The sequence below is a fragment of the Pinus tabuliformis genome, chromosome 5_1 (genome assembly GCF_031772625.1).
Source record: "Pinus tabuliformis cultivar Carrire ecotype Pingquan chromosome 5_1, CPIR1, whole genome shotgun sequence".
Classification (NCBI taxonomy): Eukaryota; Viridiplantae; Streptophyta; class Pinopsida; order Pinales; family Pinaceae; genus Pinus; species Pinus tabuliformis.
The window spans coordinates 672,655,959-672,679,160 of record NC_142305.1 but is presented as its reverse complement, the minus strand read 5'-3'; positions in this window follow the sequence as shown (position 1 = coordinate 672,679,160).

Here is a 23,202-nt window from a genome sequence, read left to right as displayed (position 1 = left end):
CAACATTAAATTATCAATCCAAGGTCGTAAGACTTAGAGGCACAAGTGCAGGTAATGTAAGATCAGAGCATCTAACCTAAACTAGAGTAAGACAATCAATTTACTGTTTAAGTACAAAATTGCTATTTATAGTTTGAAACTAAATCAATTTACTATAAAAGTAACCAATCTTGCAGTGGAATGAAACACAATCTAGTACAGAAAAGTAACCACACATGCAATGAAGTAACCTTAATCTAATGCCAAAAAATAAACATGCTTAATCTAATGCAAGTAAGTAATCTTAATCTAATGCGGGAAAGTAAACTTAATCTAATGCAGGAAAGTAATCACACTTGCAGTTGAAATAAACCCTATTCTAATGCAGAAAATAACCACACTTCAAACAAAGTTGTAACTAATCTAATTCCTGGGACATGAGAAATCAACAAGCATAAAAAAATGAAATGCAACTCTCTTTAAACTAACTGTATTCTATACCTAACTCAGAATTCCAATCTTATAACTAAAATGATTAAACTTAAGAAATATCGATTCCTATTAGCTTCCAATTGTAACAAAATTCTAATCCTATCCTAATCATATCAACACTCACACACTTCACTTGCAATCAACATTGTCTTACTATTTTCCTGAACATTAATCACCTATTTATAATGATGCAAAACTTTGTAACGTATAGAAAGTAAATGGAGGATAACAAATTCATTTCTAGACTTGTGATACGACGATTAACTTTTGTTTATTTGTTTTCCCATGCCATGCAATTGTACCAAAAGTATTATTTATATCATAGATCATTGCGGTATTATATTGGACAGAGAATTGATTTTTCCAAGGAGCTCTCACAGGAACGATGGCGAGCGTGAGGTTCTGCTACCGTGGAGATCTGTTCGCGGCCGCAGCCGATTCTAAGTCTGTTGCAGGGATCGAAGGCGATCCAGGGCTCGGAGATACGGCAAGCGTTCCTCTTCACGACGCTGAAAGGGTTTTCCATGTGAAACGGTGCAGACAAATGCTTGATACCCTTCCAGATCAACACGGCAACGAATCTGTGGGGTTTTCTGCCTCAAGGAACCATGCGTCCTCGGAATGGAAACGTCAGGAAATCATGAGCCCTCTCATTTCAAATGCCATGGTTTCCGAGCTCAGGATCTACGCAAATAGAGATCTTTTCACAAATTCCGGTCAGATCTACGATTCGGTTTCTTCTCCCTATATCCTGAACCAATTGCTAGCAGAAGAGGCCGAGGGTATTGATCTGTGCGAATGCCCTTTACGGCCTGGATTCCAATGGGATCAAGCAGCGAGATCCACAATGGTGGATCACCGCCCTGCGTGGCTTTATGAGGAGGTTTTCGGGGTGCTGAGGAGCGTGGTGCTCAACTACGCCTTTGAATCTTGCAGATCCGGCCTAGATCTACCTGATCCAGCCAATATCCGAGACTCCAGGCAGCAGATCGGTGGCATCAAGCATAGATCGAGCAGAGGGTTTGCAGATCTAGACATGCACAAGGAAAGTCAGCCAAAACTTGAACAACAGGTAACCAAATCTCGTTTTCAGATCTTCATCAAAACCCCAGAACAGAAATCTCTTTTGGTTTGGGTACATGTAGATAGTACTGTTATGCAGCTAAAGCAGCAAATCCAGGCATTGAATGGCTATCCTTGTCAGATCCAACATTTAGTCAGTGGCAGGTGGTCTCTCCAGGACAACAGAACCCTGGGAAGCTATGTGATTAGTCCAGGAGACACCATTGCTTTGAACCTCAGGCTGAGAGGAGGGGCTCAACCTCAGGGTCAGCCAAGCAGCTCAGGAGGAGACAAGGGGAAAAAGACAGCACCCCAGCATCAAACCAAGGGAGGTATCTCTTACAAAAACATCCTTCAAGGTAACAGAGAACCTGGATCCTCTCCAGATCAAGGAGGATATACACCCAGGCCATACATAGTAGACCAGTTAGGGCAAACCCCAGCCCTAAATTTTGATTCCACAGGGCTTGATGATTATATCAAGTCATATGAAACGCAGGCTCTAATCTGCCGGTTCAACAGCTTCTGGCCAAAACCATCGGCCCTATTTCACTGGATTTTTACCACCTGGACCATGGAATGTGACATACATTTATGTTCAAAAGGTTTCTTCATAGTCAGATTTGCATCAAGGGAAGTTAGAGATACAATCATCAGTGCTGGGCCTTGGTTCTGGGGAACGGCGGGGTTGTTCATGACTCCATGGTTTACAGATTTTGATCCAAACAAAATGACGGTATCCAAAGTGCCGGTTTGGGTTCGGCTCTATAACCTTCCTCTCCACTTTTGGGATGAACGAGTGTTGGAAGGAATCGGGAACAGCATAGGGAAATACATCAAAACAGATCTGGAGAGGATTGATGAAAGGGTCTTCACTTTTGCACGAATTTGTGTGGAAGTAGATCTAAGCAAAGGACTGCCAGAAAACATAAGGCTGATCTACAAACAACAGAATTGGTTGCAAACCTTGGACTATGAAAATACTGCATTCAGATGCAGGCTATGCAGACAAACAGGACACTTGCAAAGCACCTGTCCAGAAGCCAAGAAAGTAAACAGCAGCAGAAAGAAGAAAGGGAAGCCGAGGAAAGGATGGCAATTCTCCCCCCCGAACTCAGAGGATGAAGAATCAGAAGCAGAAGAGGATGATATCCTCACAGAGAATGCTATGGCTTCCCAAGAAACAGGGACCCAGCAGGAAAACTCATCAGACAACCAGGTTACACAGTTACAACCAAATCAGGCAGAGAAGACAAAGGAGGATCAGAGTATGGGAGGGATCAAACGGCTTCACCAATCGGACTCTTCAGATTCAGATAAGGAATTAGGCATGCAGAGAGCAGAAACACAACTAGTCATAGCTTCGATCAAGCCCACTCAAGGAGAATGGCGCAAGGTCGAAAAGAAAAAGGGAAGGAAAACCTGAAGAGTGAGTCTTACTCACATATGTAATTCAGTTTTTCTCCTCCCCTCCATTCCCCCTCTCTCTCTTCTTCTTCTCTCATTTTTCTCATTTTTGCTCGTTAGCTATTCATCGTTGTGAAGGGTGCGAAAGCACCTGTGCCCAATGGGCAGTTTATGGAGATGCTTCAATGCATATGCAATTGTAACTTTTCATTTTTTAAATAAAAGGTTACAGATTTTTTCCTTTGGAAAAAAATATCATAGATCATTGCTCAGTGAATCCTTGTTGATCATTTGGCAACTAATTAATGAAATCTTTAGCATTCAACTTCAAATTATAAAATAGAGTAGGAATATTGAGTGCAGAAATGAAAACATTCAAAGATCAAAGCAGTGTTTAAACAAAATTCATTCTGCAAATCTAATCCCTATGATTGGAATGAACTACAAAACTTTCTTCCAGGTGGTGGTGGGCCCTTGCCACTCCTGGAGCAAGTTAGATTAACTCAATGGAAATAAAATTCAAAACAAAGTCATAATACTTACAGAGAATTTAGAGATGAAACAAACTTCAATTAAGAAGCAATTATTATTACAATAGAGCTTCAATCCATCCTTTATTCCTTCCTTGCTTCTCTTCCTTTTACAAACTTCAAAATGTTACAATACAAACCATGGTTGAGCCATTTATAAGATTTACAAGGCGAATTAGTAATTTTCCTGAATTATGGAAAATTGAACAATTTTAACAAACTGACCCCAAAGATATTGCCATATCTTCCTAACCATGGAAAATTTTGGAAACTTGTTTGGAGGGAACTTAACTTGTTATATTTTCAACAAAATCATCTCTTGGATCTTTCTCATTAAAATCCATCTCCTCGGACATCGTGCCCAAATTTGTTTATCTAGCTCTTTTTGCAAGATTCTAGAACTCTAGAAAAATAGTAATTTTTGATACAACTGCCTCCAAGACCCGCTTAACTTTTAGACAAATTCAAATCTAGAGAAACTGTTTTGGATGTAGATAATTGGTTATATTTTTAACAAACTCAGTTTCTCAAATTTCCCAGATTCACCTCCAGATGCACGGAAATCGAGGTCAAAATTGGCAGTTTGGAAACTGTGCACATTTTGAGAAAATTTGTTAATTAGCTCCTAGAGACCCACATGTGTGACCTGGTTGCAATCCAATACATGGGAATATATTAAAATATTATTTTGGACAACAACCCCCCTCGGTTTTTCCTGGAAGCATGCCGAAATGTTGAAACCACAAATTGGATATTCCCATATTCTACTTGTACCAACTAGTTCAACTGACTTGTGAAGAATTTTGGCGATGGAACCCTGTGAAAAATGAACTTAGAAAAAACATCATTATTAAATCCTGGAAAAACCATCTTTAATCATAGAAAATATAAGAAACTAATGATAATCAACAATGAGGCATCAAACGTGAATTGTCGACAAGTGCTGGAGTTATGGCATGAAATGAGTGTAATAGTACATGAATATGGGTTATGAATGGTGGTATTGAATGATGAAAACATGGGAATATTTGAGGCCCAACATCCCCCCCATGCCTGAGGATTTGCATGTCCTCATTCAAACAAGGAATTTTCTCATATATAGATTTTATGGCATCGTGGTTTTGGATAGGGTTGGTTTTTGTGGAGCAACACTACATGAATATTTGAGGGTGTTGGTTCTTGTAGAGCAACACCATTCTTATTTGACTACCATATATTTAATTTTGAGATCAATACAAATTGAGGATAAACAATAGATGTGGTAGGAGGAAATGATAAATGAGATGATAGGTGGAAATGGAAACAGTGGATGAGATGAGGTGGTGATGGAGATGGTAAAATAGGTGCTTTCATAGTTGGAATTTGTTAGGCCAATGCTTATGGATGGTTCCTTTATGAAAGGAAGCAATTACTTCATCCTCTATTGGATACATTAAACTAACAATATGTGTGAATGTAGGAAGGGAAGGCGCTATAGTTATTTATTTTGTTTACATGAACCAATATACTTTTCTTTTCATGATTATGACCTTATTAGAGTAGCATGCATTCTATTATGAATGAGGAATTTTCAAATGGAGGGTATATGGAAAACAAAATATACGAAATATGTGGTGGTTAATCATCAAAGCTTTCTTAAATCTCTAATGAATTAAAGAATCTTAAGCCAACTTTACCTCAAGTTTTACCTTTGTTGTTGATGTGCTCGGTGCTACAAGATGAATTGAATGATGGAATGGTTGGAGCTGATGTGGCTACTGATCTAACCTGCTAAAGAAGGTTGAAGGATGAGCTGAAGAGTTGAAGGATGAACTGAAGAGCTGAAGGATGAAATGAAGATCCCCTTTTCCCCCATGATTGAGGAGTTGTATGTCCCCAAACAACAAAGGAAAGGTGACTACTGCTGCAAATGACAATGGAGATGCTAATACAAAAATCCAAACTACTGCAAATTTGTGTTGAGATCACAAACCATTTAGTCTTCAACTTCTACATACCCATGTGCAATCTTGCATATATGAATAAATGGTGTCGATCTCGAACATAAGAAGGAATCATTGGATTACTGACCATTGAGGAAGTCGTTAACCAATGCGAGATATCCCACCTTTGATGTCAATGGGAATCAAGGCACTAGGTACATTCTACTAGCCATGAATAGTTTTGTTGAAGTCGAATGGATTGCAAAATTCATCCACTAAGAAAGATTGATGAATAACCTTAGTAGATGACAAGGATACCTGCCATTAAGGCATGTAGGCTCCTAGGTACCTTATCTAACCCTAACCCTAATCCCAGATAATGTGTTGATGTTTATGGGATAAGGCTTGTCGATAGGTGGGCCTTAAGGAATCCCACATCAACCAACTCGAATACAAACATAATGACTTGAAAGATACATGATTTCAAGAACTCATACAAATTTACAAACTTTATTGGGAACTTTGTCTGCCAGTTACCCTGTTTTCAAGAAAAATCCCTACCCAGATGCACCAGACAAGTTGGTTTTCACAAAAAGGATTTATTTTTCTCTTTATTATTTTCATTTATTTATTTACAATACTAAATTTACTACTATACTGGAGAAAAAATGTCCTCCTTCAAGTGAAAGAGAACTTCTAGTGAAGCCATGTGTGGATCAGGTACAAAGATATATTCATGCTCAAATTTAACATACAAACTTTAGAAGGTACATGAACATGAAAAATCAGCATCTTTGCAAGTTGTGATACAAATAATACTTGAATATGAGAGTGTTACCTTGACTGGATTGTGATTTGGAAGCAATGCTTGATGTAATCCTGGTGGTATTGGCCCATTTCTTTATTTCAACCACTCTGAAAGCCCCCTCGGTCATGCCACACAAACTTGGATAATAGATCTCTAGAATGCATACAAGGCTCGCTGATGGACATGGTGAAAGTTCCTCGATCTCAGGTTCAGTAGGATGCTTGTCATTGGATTTGGTACATGATTGCTTGATCTCCTTGGTAGAAAGGTAGGAGGAATCAAGGGAGACTTCCAAATCCTTTTTTGGTTGTAGAGAGATAGATAATTTCCTGAATGTGGTCAGGATCAACTCTTCCTGAATGGCAGATATCCCAGCTACTGCTAGGATTTGAGAAAGTACTTCGAGGGAAATTCTTCAAGATTTCAATCATTCTTGAATTTCTCCTTCTAGTTGATGATCATTGTCTTGCAACATGGATTAGTACAAAGGGGTTCTTACAGCACCCCAAAAATGTTTTGTCGTTTTAAGAGCTTGAAATTTTTTATCTAAATGAAAAAGAATTGATTGCAATAAAACTCACCAAAATTTCTTACTTTGACAACCAAACTCTGGAGCACCCCGCTATAGTGGATGCGTGGCTCTTCACTCATGCCTTACCATACTCTCTCCACCCTTTGATTGTCCTGCAATTAAGATCACACCAAAAACTTGTGAAAGAAACTACGCTCTAATCCCTTTAGCACCTCACCTGCAACAATGCCAAAAATGTTGGGGAAATTATATGTGTAATAATTCCAACATTAAATTATCAATCCAGGGTCGTAAGACTTAGAGGAGAAAGTGCAGGAAACGCAGAATTAGAGCATCTAACCTAAACTAGAGTAAGAAAATCAATTTACTGTTTAAGTACACAATTGCTATTTATAGTTTGAAAGTAAATCAATTTACTATCAAAAGTAACCAATATTGCAATGGAATGAAACTTAATCTAGTACAGAAAAGTAACCACACATGCAATGAAGTAACCTTAATCTAATGCCAAAAAATAAACACGCTTAATCTAATGCAAGAAAGTAATCTTAATCTAATGTGGGAAAGTAATCTTAATCTAATGTGGGAAAGTAATCACACTTGCAGTTGAATTAAACTCTATTCTAATGCAAAAAATAACCATAATTCAAACAAAATTGTAACTAATCTAATTCCTGTGACATGAGAAATCAACAAGCATAAAAAAATGAAATGCAACTCTCTTTAAACTAACTGTATTCTATACCTAACTCAAAAATCCAATCTTATAACTAAAATGATTAAACTTAAGAAATATCAATTCCTATTAGCTTTCAATTGTAACAAAACTCTAATCCTATCCTAATCATATCAACACTCACACACTCCACTCGCAATCAACATTGTCTTACTGTTTTCCTGAGCATTAATCACAGATTTATAATGCTGCAAAACTTGGTAACGTATAGAAAGTAAATAGAGGATAACAAATTCATTTCTAGACTTGTGATACAGTGATTAACTTCTATTTATTTGTTGTCCCATGCCATGCAATTGTACCAAAAGTATTATTTAGATCACAGATCATTGCTCAGCGAATCCTTGTTGATTGTTTGACGACTAAGTAATGAAATCTACAACATTCAACTTCAAATTATAAAACAGAGTAAGAGTATTGAGTGTGGAAATGAGAACATTCAAAGATCTAAGCAATGTTTAAACAAAATTCACTCTCCAAATCTAATCCCTATGATTGGAATGAACTACAGAACTTACTTCCAGGTGATGGTGGGTCCTTGCCACTCCTGAAGCAAGTTAGATTAACTCAATGGAAATAAAATTCAAAACACAGTCATAATACTTACAGAGAATTTAGAGATAAAACAAATTCAAGTAAGATGCAATTATTATTACAACAGAGCTTCAATCCATCCTTTATTCCTTCCCATATTCTCTTCCTTTTACAAAATTCAAAATCTTACAATACAAACCATGGTTGAGCCATTCATAAGATTTACAAGGTGAATTAGTCATTTTCCTCAATTATGGAAAATTGAACAATTTTAACAAACTGACCCCAACGATATTGGCATATCTTCCTAACCATGGTGAATTTTTGGAAAAATATTTGGAGGGAACTTAACTTGTTATATTTTCAACAAAAAAATCTCTTGGATTTGTCTCATTCAAATCCAGCTTCTCAGAAATCGTGTCCAAAGTTGGTTGTCTGGCTCTTTTTGCAAGATTCTAGAAATATGGAAAAACAACCATTTTTATAAAACTTCCTCCAAGACACGCTTATAATGTTTAGAAAAATTCGAATCTGGAGAAACTGTTTTGGATGTAGATAATTTTTATATGTTTAACAAACCCATTCTATCATATTTTCCAGATTCACCTCCAAATGCATGAAAATCGAGGTTAAAATTGGTAGTTTGGAAACTGTGCACATTTTGAGCAGATTTGTTAATTAGCTCCTAGGGACCCACATGTGTGACCTAGTTGCAATCCAATACATGAAAAGAGAATAAAACATTATTTTGGATAATAACATCCCTCAGTTTTTCCCGGAAGCGAGCTGAAATGTCGAAACCTCAAATTGGATATTTCCGTACTCTACTTGTACCAACTAGTTCAATTGACTTGTGAAGAATTTCGGCGATGGAACCCTATGAAAAATGAACTTAGAAAAACCGTCATTATTAAATCATGGAAAAATCATCTTTAATCATAGAAAATATAAGAAAACTAATGATAATCAACCATGAGGCATAAGACATGAATTGGCGAAAAGTGATGGAATTATGGCGTGAAATGAGTGTAATAGGTATTGAATGATGGAAACATGGGAATATTTGAGGCCCAACATCCCTCCCCCATGCTTGAGGATTTGCATGTCCTCATTCAAACAAGGACTTTGCTCATATATAGATTTTATGGCATCGTGGCTTTGGGTAGGGTTGGTTTTGGTGGAGCAACACTGTGTGAATATTTGAGGGTGTTGGTTCTTGTGGAGAAACACCATTAATTTGACTGCCATATATTTGATTTTGAGAGCAATACAAATTGAGGATAAATAATAGATGTGGTAGGAGGAAATGATAAACGAGATGATAGGTGGCAATGGAAATGGTGGATGAGATGAGGTGGTGATGGAGATGGTAAAATAGGTGCTTGCATACTCGGTTTTTGTTAGGCCAATTCTTATGGATGATTCCTTTACGAAAGGAAGCAATGAATTCATCCTCTATTGGATACATTCAACTGACAATATGTGTGAATGTAGGAAGGGAAGGCACTATAGTTATTGTTTTTGTTTACATGAACCAATATACTTTTCTTTTCATGATTATGACCTTATTAGAGTAGCATGCATTCTATTATGAATGAGGAATTTTCAAATGGAGGGTATATGGAAAACAAAATATATGAAATATGTCATGGTTAATCATCAAAGATTTCTTAAATATATAATGAATTAAAGAATCTTAAGCCAACTTTACCTCAAGTTTTACCTTTGTTGTTGATGTGCTCGATGCTGCAAGAAGAAGTGAATGATGGAATGGTTGGAGCTGATGTGACTGCTGATGTAACCTGCTGAAGAAGGCTGAAGGATGAGATGAAGAGTTGAAGGATGAATTGAAGAGCTGAAGGATGAACTGAAGGACTCCTTTTACCCCATGCCTAAGGAGTTCTATGTCCCCAAACAATGGAGGAAAGGTGACTACTGTTGCAAATGACAAAGGAGATGCTGATACAAGAATCCAAACTACTGCAAATTTGTGTTGAGATCAAAAAACCATTTAGTCTTCAACTACTACATACCCGTGTGCAATATTGCATATGTGAATAAATGGTGTCAGTATCGAACATAAGAAATAACCATTGGATTACTGACCATTGAAGAAGTCATTAACCAATGCAAGATATCCCACCTTTGATGTCAATGGGAATCAAGGTACTAGGTACATTTTACTAACCATGAATATATTTGTCGAAGTCAAATGGATTACATAATTCATCCACTAAGAAACATTGATGAATTTCCTTAGTAGATGACAAGGATACCTACCATTAATACATGCAGGCTCCTAGGTACCTTATCTAACCCTAACCCCAATCCTAGATAATGTGTTGATGTTGATGGGATAAGGCTTGTCGGTAGGTGGTCCTTAAGGAATCCCACATCAACCAACTCAAGTACAAACATAATGACTTGAAAGATGCATGATTTGAAAAACTCATACAAATTTACAAACTTTATTAGGAACTTTGACGCTTGTTACCTAGTTTTCAAGCAAAATCCCTACCCAGGCGCACTAGACAAGTTGGTTTTCACAAAAGGACTTATTTTTCTATTTACTATTTTCATTTATTTGTTTACAATACTAAATTTCCTACTATACTGGAGAAAATATATCCTCCTTCAAGTGAAAGAGAACTTCCAGTGAAGCCATGTATGGATCAGGTACAAAGATATATTCATGCTCAAATTTAACATACAAACTTTAGAAGGTACATGAACATGAAAAATTAGCAACTTTGCAAGATGTGATACAAAGAGTAATTGAAGATGAGAGTGGTACTTTGACTATATTGTGATTTGGAACCAACACTTAATGTAATCCTGGTGGTATTGGCCCATTTCTTCATTTGAACCACTTGGGAAGCCCTCCTCGGTCATGCCAGACAAACTTGAACAATTGATCTCCAGAATGCATACAAGGCTTGCTGATGGACATGGTGAAAGTTCCTTGATCTCAAGTTCATCAAGATGCTCCTCATCAGATTTGGTACATGATTGCTCGATCTCCTTGGTAGAAAGGTAGGAGGAATCAAGCAGACTTCCAAATCCTTTTCTGGTTGTGGAGAGATAGATAATTTCCTAAATGTGGTCAGGATGAACCCTTCCTGAGAGGCAGATATCCTAGCTACTTCTAGGATTTGAGAAAGCACTTCAAGGGAAATTCTTCAAGCTTTCAATCATTATTGAATTTCTCCTTCCAGTTGATGATCCTTGTCTTGCAACATGGATTAGTACTAAGGGGTTCTTATAGCACCCCAAAAATGTTTTGTCGTTTTAAGAGCTTGAAATTTTTAATCTAAATGAAAAAGAATTGATTGCAATTTAAATTACCAAACATTCTTACTTGGACAACCAGACTTTGGAGCAACCCCGCTATAGTGGATGTGTGGCTCTCCACTCACATCTTACTGTACTCTCTCTTCCCTTTGATTGTTCTTCAATTAAGATCACACCAAAATCTTGTGAAACAAACTGCACTCTAATCCCTTTAGCACCTCCCTGGCAGCGACACCAAAAATGTTGGGGAAATTATATGTGTAATAATTCCAACATTAAATTATCAATCTGGGGTCGTAAAACTTAGGGGCACAAGCGTAAGTAATGCAAGATGAGAGCATCTAACCTAAACTAGAGTAAGAAAATCAATTTACTGTTTAAGTACAAAATTGCTATTTATAGTTTGAAACTAAATCAATTTACTGTCAAAAGTAACCAATCTTGCAATGGAATGAAACTTAATCTAGTACAGAAAAGTAACCACACATGCAATGAAGTAACCTTAATCTAATGCCAGAAAATAAACACATTTAATCTAGTTTATGAGAGATTTTTTGGTGTAAATCACATGATATTTTCAATTTTGAGGATGAGTTCTTTGAGCAAACCTGTGGGGTTTCTATGGGCTCATCCCTTTCCCTTGTTGTTGTGAATCTTTTTATGGAGGATTTTGAATCCAAGGCTCTTAACTTAGCCCACCTCTTGCCTAAGCTTTGGAAGAGATATGTAGATGATACTAATGTCATCTGGTCTCATGGCCAAGAGGAGTTAGACCTCTTCTTCGATCATCTCAATAGTCAATCCTCAGCCATTAAGTTCACAAAGGAGCAAGAAACTGATGGTTGCCTCCCTTTCCTTGATATTCTTATCTCTAAGAATAGTGATGGTTCCCTCTCCCACCAAGTGTTTTGTAAGAAAACTCATACGAAGCAGTATCTTCATGCTAGTTCCCACCATTTCCTAGCTTAGAATTTGGGGGTTCTCAACACCCTTGCTACTCGTGCCTTAAGGATCTCTGATGAAAAGAGCTTTGAGGAGGAGAAATCCCATCTCCTTAATGTCTTTTTTGAGAACGGTTATAATAGGCACTTGGGACAAAAGGCTTTCCTCAAAGCAGCTAAGAATTCATTCACTAAAAGAGATAAGAAGGAGCAGATTCCTGGTGTCCATCTTCCGTTTGTTCAAGGGACCACGGATAGGATTTCGAGGATTCTTAAGAAGCATAATGTCCCCTCGACCTTTAGACCTATTAACACCATTTGTAAGTCCCTCAGTTCAGTGAAAGATCCTATCGACCCCAAGGACATGAAAGGGGTTTATATTATTCCTTGTTCATGTGGGACCCCCTATATTGGTGAGACTCGTCGCTCCATTAATCAAAGGGTTAGTGAGCACGTAGCTGACCTTAAGCATAGGAGGGCCAAGTCTTCTACTTTAGCAGAGCATGTGGAGAAAACCAATCATCATGTCTCTATTGAAGAGGCTAGTGTTATTGCTAGAGTGTCCCAATTCCATCACCAGAAATTTAGGGAAGCGCTTGAGATTGAAAAAAGGCTGAACAATCTGAATAGAGAGGATGGTTGGAAGATCAGTAGTTGCTGGGTCCCAGCCCTCTCCTCCTAGTCGTTGTCTAACTGTCTTCCCCTCCCTTTGTTTAGTTTTTTCTTGTTGTTTTTTAAAATTTTCCCCTGGTTTACTGTTTCTTGTGGCCTTTGTTCTTTATGATTGATTTAGTTGGTGATTTTTATGCTAATAAAGAAAATAATCTTGAAATTAATCTATGATAATTTTAACCCTTAAATTAACCACTAATTTTAAAAAATTTAAATATTAAAATATTCTTTCTTACCCTTAAATTACTTTAATATTTATATATTAACTTTTGTAACTATTAAATTAGAATTAATTTATTTTTAATTAATTTGTTTTAAATTTGTTTATAAAAAGTCCCTTTTCAATAAAAATATAACTAAATATTCATATTTATAACTTTTAGAACTAACTACTCTAATATTTAGATATAATAACTTGGATCACTTACCATTAATTTAAATTATTTTATTTTATAATTTATTTATTTTAATATATATTTATAATATCATTATTATAATTTAAATTACTCTATTATCATACCCTTAAATTACTCTATATTTATTTAACTTTTATAAATAATTATTTTTGATTTATTTTAATATTCATTTATAAATGAAGGTATGAAACAACCCTTTGACTTATATTTTAATAAGAATATAACTAGCTATTTATATATTGCTCTAATATTTATATATTTAATAACTTTCATAACTAACTTTTAGTTACTCTAATTTTTAGATATAATAACTTTGTTAACTACTATTAATTTAAATTAATTTATGTTATAATTTTATTTTTAAATACATATTTATAATTGGAAGTGTATAAAAAGGGCCCATTTTATAACTAACCGGGGTAACTTATCTAATTAAATATTGGTTATTATCCTGTCCTAACTAGTCAGTCAAAACTAGCCATTGTCAATTTAGCCGTTACCTGAATATAGTCGTTGGAGGTTCTGCTCTATCTATTTAACATGCAAAGCCTGATCTGTTCATTCAACTTGTCCTGACGATGAACCACACTGGTTGGTTCGAAACACGTTGACAAATGAAATATCATGTGATTTACACCGAAAAATCTCTCATAAACATGATATGGATCATAGAAGCCTTAATTCAACATTTAATCTAATGCAAGAAAGTAATCTTAATCTAACGCGGTAAAGTAATCACACTTGCAGTTGAAATAAACTCTATCCTAATGCAGAAAATAACCACAATTCAAACAAAATTGTAACTAATATAATTCCCGTGACATGAGAAATCAACAAGCATAAAAAAATGAAATGCAACTCTCTTTAAACTAACTGTATTCTATACCTAACTTAGAAATCCAATCTTATAACTAAAATGATTAAACTTAAGAAATAGTGATTCCTATCAGTGTTCAATTGTAAAAAAACTCTAATCCTATCCTTATCATATCAACACTCACACATTTCACTCACAATCAACATTGTCTTGCTATTTTCCCGAGCATTAATCACAGATTTATAATGATGCAAAATTTAGTAAAGTATAGAAAATAAATAGAGGATAACAAATTCATTTCTAGACTTGTGATATGGTGATTAACTTCTGTTTATTTGTTGTCCCATGCCATGCAATTGTACCAAAAGTATTATTTAGATCACAGATCGTTGCTCATTGAATCCTTGTTGATCGTTTGATGACTAAGTAATGAAATCTACAACTTTGAACTTCAAATTATAAAACAGAGTAAGAGTATTGAGTGTGGAAATGAGAACATTCAAATATCTAAGCAATGTTTAAACAAAATTCACTCCGCAAATCTAATCCCTATGATTGGAATGAACTACAAAACTTACTTCTAGGTGGTGTTGGGTCCTTGCCACTCCTAGAGCAAGTTATATTAACTCAATGGAAATAAAATTCAAAACACAGTCATAATACTTACAGAGAATTTAGAGATGAAACAAAATTCAATTAAGATGCAATTATTATTACAACAAAGCTTTAATCCATCCTTTATTCCTTCCTAGCTTCTCTTCCTTTTACAAACTTCAAAATATTACAATACAAACCATGGCTGGCCCATTCATAAGATTTACAAGGAGAATTAGTCATTTTCCTCAATTATGGAAAATTGAACAATTTTAACAAACTAAGCCCAAAGATATTGGCTTATCTTCCTAACCATGGGGAATTTTGGAAAACATTTTGAAGGGAACCTAAATTGTTATATTTTCAACAAAAATTTATCTTATTCAAATCCATCACCTCGAAAATCGTGCCCAAAGTTGGCTGTCTGGTTTTTTTTGCAAGTTTCTAGAACTCTAGAAAACAATCATTTTTTATAAAACTGCCTCCAAGACCTGCTTATAAATTTTAGAAAAAATTGAATATGGAGAAATGGTTTTAGATATAGATAATTGTTTATATGTATAAAAAACTCAATTTCTTAGATTTTCCAGACTTACCTCAAGATGCACAGAAATCGAGGTCAAAATTGGCAGTTTTTAACTGTGCACATTTTGAGCAGTTTTGTTAGTTAGCTCCTAGGGACCCACATGTACAACCTGGTTCCAATCCAATACATGGAAAGGTATTAAAACATTATTTTTCACAATAACCTCCCTCGATTTTCCCCAGAAGCATGCTGAAATGTCGAAACCCAAATTGGATATTTGCGTACTCTACTTGTACCAACTAGTTCAGTTGACTTGTGAAGAATTTTAGCGATGGAACCCTATGACAAGTGAACTTAGCAAAACCATCATTAGTAAATCATGGAAAAATCATCTTTAATCATAAAAATTATAATAAAACTAATGATAATCAACCATAAGGCATAAGACATGAATTGGTGACAAGTGATAGAATTATGGTGTGAAATGAGTGTAATAGTACATGAATATAGGGTATGAATGGTGGAATTGAATGATGAAAACATGGGAATATTTGAGGCCCAAGACTTATAATTCCCATACTTGGTCTAGAAAGTAGTCTTGTAGATGTCCCCTTCTTTGATGCGTACCTAATGATATCCTGATCTCAGATCAATCTTCGAGAACACTATTGCTCCCTTCAAATGATCAAACAAGTCATAAATCCTCAACAACAGATACATGTTCTTGATGGTCACTTTGTTAAAATACCTATAATCAATGCATAACTTGAGAGTACCATCCTTCCTCACAAACAACATTGTTGCACCCCAAGGCGACACACTTGGCCTAATATATCCCTTGTCAAGCATTTCCTTCAGTTGCAACTTCAACTCCACCAACTCTAGTGTGCTCATCTTATATGATGCCTTTAATGTTGGTGTTTCCCCTGGTACCAACTCAATAGAAATTCCACTTCCCCTGAGGCGACAACTCTGAATATCTATCGGAAACACATCCTAAAGCTGTTGTAAAACTAGGCACCTTCTCAAGACATCTACATCCTCAACATCCTTACTTTTATCATTACAAATACACACTACGAATAACACACACCCTTTCTCGCGATTGCGCTTCACTTGCATAGCTGTCACCATTCTAACTGATGTTGCCTTCTTCTTACCCTACAAGAATCTTTGTTTCTGATTGTCATCTAGGCACTCAATATCCTTGTCATAATAATCCACCTTGGTTCTATGAAGATACAACCATTCCATACCCAACAACATATTTTATGATCCCAATGGAAGTACATTCAAATGTGATGAAGTAGAGAAGCCATTCAACTCAAATTCATAAGCTCTTACCTAGTGATGAACTCTTTTTTTTGTGCCTGTAGCCAACTGCACTAACTAAGATTCTACATGCACTTATTTATTCAAACCACACTTATCCACCAAATCAAGATTAACATAAATATAAAGGGTCAATCAAAATAGAGACAACTTGATCACAAAGCTTACTGTCCATCTCGATAATAGACACCTGGGGATCTACCTGCTTGTTCTCCAATGCTACACAGATCTATGGAATACTTTGTCCAACATTGCCCACTAACTATGCCTCCTGCACAATATAGATTTGTGGTCTACCACCCTGATGTTCTGGAAAATCTCTCCTACGATGGTCTCCACCACAAGTCCAACATTATAAAGTTTTCATATCATCACCCTTGTTCTGTTGCTCAGATCGAAATCCATGCCCTTTGTCAGATGCATTGAACTTCTTAGGAAGTGTTGCATTATGTTTGTTACCTGTGTACTGAGGTCTTTTTTGCTTCTTATCCCATTTATCTTTATTCTTATCATTACCTTTCCAGACCCGCTTAGTCTCAGATTTGCACTTTGATTTCTCATAACAATGCTTTAGCTTATGGATGGCCTCCTCCAATGATCTAGGCTCATCAAACTCAATCTTGTCTTTGAATTCTACTAGAAACCCATTACTGAATCTTTGAATCTTGGCCTTCTCCTCCTTGAGGTAAGGTACATATCTCAATAACTCTGAAATTCTGCTTATGTACTCCTCATCGATCATAGTTCCCATCTTTAGCTCATAGAATTATTTTTATTTGCCGTCATAGTATCTCTCTGATAGATACTTCTTCCTGAATAGTCTCTTGAACTCACTCCAAGTCAATTCCTCCTCATGAATACCTCTGACATTCTTTACAACTTCCCACTAAATATGTACTTTACCTTTAAGACTTAATGTACTTATTGTGGCCTTCATGTTCGTTGAGTAATCTTGCAATCTGAGAACCTATTCATCCCAAGCAACCATGCTTCGACATCCTCTGACTTCTTCATTTCTCCATCAGATGTAGGTGTCTTTGCTTTCTTCAACTCATCTGGAAAATATCCCCTGTCACTCCTCCTGTGAGGATAATAGCGATGATGACCATGATACATGTTGGAACCAGAACTTGAGTAAAGCCCATGTCTACTGCCTCGCCTATTAGGTGTATCCAAGAATCTACCATCTTTGACTATGCCATATCTATCCAACCTGTGACTATTGGACCCCATATATGATATAACATTTTCTATCAAAACCTTCCATTTATAAGCCATATTCATACCCTTACAATGTATTTTGTAAATATTATATCACCAATTTTCACTAAATGCATTCATTTTACCTTGTGGTTAATTATTAATGATTTCTTGTATTATTAATATGGTTTTATCAATGATGGTTTAATAATGTGGTTATGTGGCCAAGGATCCTGTTCCACTATGAAAATTTCTATCTATGTCTCAATTCAACAGTTCAGTACTTAATTATGCACTTGCATGAATTGAGGAAAAAAGGGTCAAAATAATAAAATATGTTTTTATTTCTCAAAGAATGGTAAATTAGGTACCACACGGGCTTAATATGATAGTACAAGCCTTGGAATATACTTAGCTCACACGTGTGGAAACCTAGCACATGATTTAAGCTAGAGCCAAAAATAGGTAACAATTTTGAAACTGCCATGCTCTGCCTTGATTTTCATGCATATGGTGGTGAATATAAAGAATTTGGAAAATGGGTTCCTACACAAAATAGCAATTTACTTATTTATTAAACCCTTTCCAAAAATTTCATACGGTTTAAAATTTATAGATGGTTCTTCGAATCCGTTTTGTACAAAATTTCTACAAAACCCAGATTGACAAAAGTATCTAAATGATCAACTTCATGCACGATTTCCAAGGCCATGGAATTGAATTAGGAAATTACATGATATTTTTTGTTTATAATATGGAAAATTAGGATCCATCAAAATATATATCCAAAATACATGATGGTTTGGAAGATACATGAGGATCTTTAAGCCCAATTTGTAAAAAATGCACAATTTTATGAGATTTCCAAATCATGCCCAGATTTGGGGAAAATGTAAAATCAGTCATCTTAACTATATGGAGAATGAATATCACTTATTTTAAGAGTCTAAAAATCATCATGTAATATCTCATATGTATTTTGGGAATCAAAATCACCCAATATTGTGTTGTAAAATCTCCATTTACTATTTTAAATGTAACTTTTAGTCAAGCAAATCAAAGATTGGGGGATTGGTTTTGATCCACCCAAACCTATTTTTGTATAAATATTCAAGCTCAAAATAGAGTTGGGGAAGTTGGACATTTGTTTTTGTAAAGGGTCTTGGCATACATAGGTGGCTAAGAGCTTCATCATGGCAGCAAACTTGAGTGTTGCCTCTATGTAACAATGTTGATTTTTCCTTAATAAAATGTTGTTAATTCTCTAACTTTCATGCCTCTTCTTAGTATTTTGACATTTTAGGTTTGGTTAAATTGTAGATGTAGTAGTTTACTGAGCTCAATATTCTATTTCCATATTTCTTTATAGGTTTTAAGCTCCTTTGAAATGTTTTATGTCTTTATTTCTATTATGCTTTGTTTCTTTATTATATAAAGCTAGTCTAGTTTGGATCTAATTGGTTTGCATTATTTTGATTTGTTTTCTTGTAGCATATGTGTGGATCCACTATAGGGAAGAATCATTGAAGGTTAAATACACTAATTAGCTACTCTTTTAAAGTTGTATGAACACCCTTGTGCGTGAAAGAGTGCAACTTAGAGCCTTTACAGAATTTGTTGGTCCACACCTAGTGTTAATCCCCTCAGTGTTAACTTTTAGTCATTTGATTATATTTTCCACTACAAGAAATTTCTGAATGACACTAAAACCTTAGAAATATCTTCATGATAGATCACATGAACATCCAAACACGAAATATTGTGATCCAGAACCCTTATAGCACTAAGTTGTTTTATCTCCCAGTGATAGGCATTATGGTGATTTTCCATTTCATTTTATTTATCCCAAAGTATGCTTCCCCGAAATTAGTTGTTAGCATATGCTAGAATAGGCTCTAACCATGCATTTCATGTGCTTGCATATGTAAGTCTTACAATCTTGGATTCGATAACTAATTGGTAGAATTAAAATACATATAATTTTACTAACATTTTTAATACCATTGTTGGGCAGGTGCTAAAGGGATTAGAGCAGATTTTCTTTCACAAATTTTCTACATGATTTTAGTTACAGGGACAACTTGGGGGAAGAGATAAAATAGTAATACAAGAGGTAAGAACCTGTGCATCCTCTTTGGTGGGGTTGCTCCAAATCCTTCCTCTTTCCTTAGTTTTCTTTGCAAGTGTGTTTTCCTTTAGAACGATTCATGAAAAGAAGAGAAGGCTAACTTGTGTGAATAGATAACTTGGTGAAAACAGGGTCTTAATATCTTGGTGGTGCTTCAAGTACATGATTGGTTTGCTTGTATTTGTTTTAATTGTGTTTCCTTTCTATTTCTTTAGGTTTTTTTAATTTTTTTGTTACCATAAGAACTCCATACACTAATCCATGTGCAGGATAGGGATTAGCAACCAACAATGTAGTATTCAAGGATGATCAAGAGTTTGAAAATACTCTCTTAATTCCTAGCAACAACTGGGATTTGTGCTTCTTAGGAAGAAAAAATATTGACAACAGTCAAGAACTTGTCTAGTCCTTTCCTTTATGGATGGATTTTTAGGGTCGGTGGTTAGTGGCTCTGAGAAGAGGGCTTGGTGCCGGTGTAAGGATTCACTGCCATATAGGCGGTTCTTATGCAAGGAGGAAGACCGATTTGCTACCATTCAGAGTTCTTTCATGGAGAGTCAAGATCAATAACAATGTTCTAAGTTCCTAAGCAAGCCCATACAATCTCTCTCAATAGTCTTCTAGTAATATGGAATTCAAGAGGGCACAAGGATCCCACCCATAACTCATTGCCTCTCCAGAAGTGATAGAATAATAACAACTCCACGAATTACATCCACACGAAGATATTCACCCTTGCAAACTTGTTGAGGAAGCTGGAGAATTATGGATTACTTCCAATGGAGAGAAACCATTAGAACCTGAGACTGAAGAATTTTTGACATACCTATTTGTGGATCCTTTAAGCACACAAGAGGATAATAATCTAATGCTAGAAGATCTGTATGGTATGGTAAAGGAGGATATGCTAAGTGAGCCAAATAATGAGGTAAACCAAGAGCATTTTGATTTTGTTGAAAGTTGGTTTCAAGCAACTATAATACCATATTGATCCTTCATTCTTCATTACTTCTTGACATCATAAACAAAAAAACTGGTTCTTCATACTCAGGTATTCATTGAAGATTATATTATAAACTTGAGTATGAATGAATTTTTATACCTATTACGCACATGGTTACATTGGAAATACTCCTATACTTAAGGAGAGGAATTTCTTTTTCTCAAGTAGAGTAGGATAATAAATAGATAAATAAATAATGTTGCATATAGTAGTTAGTTTAGTTCTAAAATATAGTGCAACATCTTTTTCATTTTTTTTGTATAAGTGGGAATGTTAATAGTTAAAAAGTAAACTAGTTGAAAATAACAGATCTATGTTTCTATAGCAAATTTCTACTGAGGTTTCTTTTAGCTGCATATTGTTTTACCACTTAATCTTATTTCAAACAGAAGCATGGTTCAACTATTACATTGCTTTCCCACTAATTAATTATTTTTAGTTAGATTTGATTCTAGTTTTTCTTTTCAATAAAGTAACCTATGACCTTATGTTTGGAATACTATGTGAAGTTGGAAAATATTACATTGCAACATCATCCAGTATTGCATACCTACTATTTGGTACCATATTTCAGCCAACCAGTACCCAAAATTTTAGTTTTCAGAATTTTGATACTCAATTCAATACTAGCACTCAGAATTCCAGCTTCCAGAATTTTGGCACTCAAATCGGTACCAGCACTTAGAATTTCATAATTTGGGTACTTAATTCGGTAATAGTACCCAAAATTTTGGGACCAATTTGATATTTTGCAAGAAAAATCCAAATTCAAGGATCTTTTTCATTTTGGATACTGAAATACTGGAAGAATGTTGGTACTCAAAAGTGGAAAATAAATTTTCATCAACGGAATGGAACACTTAGGAGAGTATTTGATGACATCTTTTCTTTTACCTTAAGTTATTAAAAATGATGCTTCATAATTTATCATTACTTATCTATTTTAAGACCGCTATTTTACAAAGATGATTGAATAAGCAATCATTTTCATAAAAGTTTAATTGAATGATAATTCCAAACTATTCATAGTTGATATACCTTTTTTATTTGAAATTTCATTTTTTTCTTATCCATATAGATTTCTAATTACCGATATGAAACAATTGTTCAAAATATAGTTACCAAAACATATTAAGGGGATTAAAACAAAATTAAAAGGTCCATACATTGATATCAATGAGAAAAGTAACTTAAACACTGTAACCAAAACACCAAAGCATGATATCCAAGAATATTTATTAAGACTTGCAAAAGAGTTGATGAAGTCTCTATTGATAGTGGAACACTACTTTAAAAAGGAAAATCATACATGAAAACTATGATTGCTATGACTTTAGATGTATTTTGGTTATTCTTTGGTTAGCCTCATCCATCTCACATTAAAATGGCTCATTCATGCTATGTCCTTTGGGTACCTATAAGTACATTATGCATCTAAGACATTAGGAAGGTAATCAAAGTCACTCTGAAAGGTATCATCCCATGCCTTTAAGGGGATTTCTGAAGTCGTTCCCCCATTTACCAATTACAAAAACAATGTCCATAATTTAAACTTAAAATGGTAGGAAACATGGGACTAAAGCCTTTAGTGTAGAATAGGTATAAGAGATTAACCCGTCGAGGCTATGGACTCCTCCTGACAGTAGGTAATGACCTGTGATATTATTAGGAAAACCCATCGGGCTATGGATGCTCATGGGCGATGGGGCATTCTGCCTAAAGAAGTGTCAACCAAACCAAGGCTTTTGTCTACACGTATAATGGTTACTCTATAATGTTACAATCAAAAGGAAGCATGTGTGGATGAAGTCAAGGGTAAAAATGAACTCCATAAATTTGTTGCTAAAGAATGGCCTTAAGGTAACTTTGATTCCTCTATCATTTTTTTTCATACTATATCTAAGATATAATTGTCTTAGAAGTGGGACCTATGATCACAGAGAATTGATAGCTCAACTACAAAGCTTATCTATAATTCTTGGATAACTATAAGACCTTGGGATTCAGTTAGTAATAACTAATTTTTCTTTGGTTCATTATTTGTTGTGATCATAATAAGCCTCCTACTTTTTTATATACAAAGAAGCAGAACCCCTTAAATTTATAAAAGGTTTCTTTTCTTAAGCATAAAATTGTTAAGGATTGATGAAATCATATGTAATGAGTGATTTGGAATTTATTTTTGGTGTTATTTTTGCATCATTTTAATAAATCTAAGATGACTTATTTTTATTCAGTATTCATCTCATTAGTTCCATTGTTTTGTTTTTTAGGTTCCTT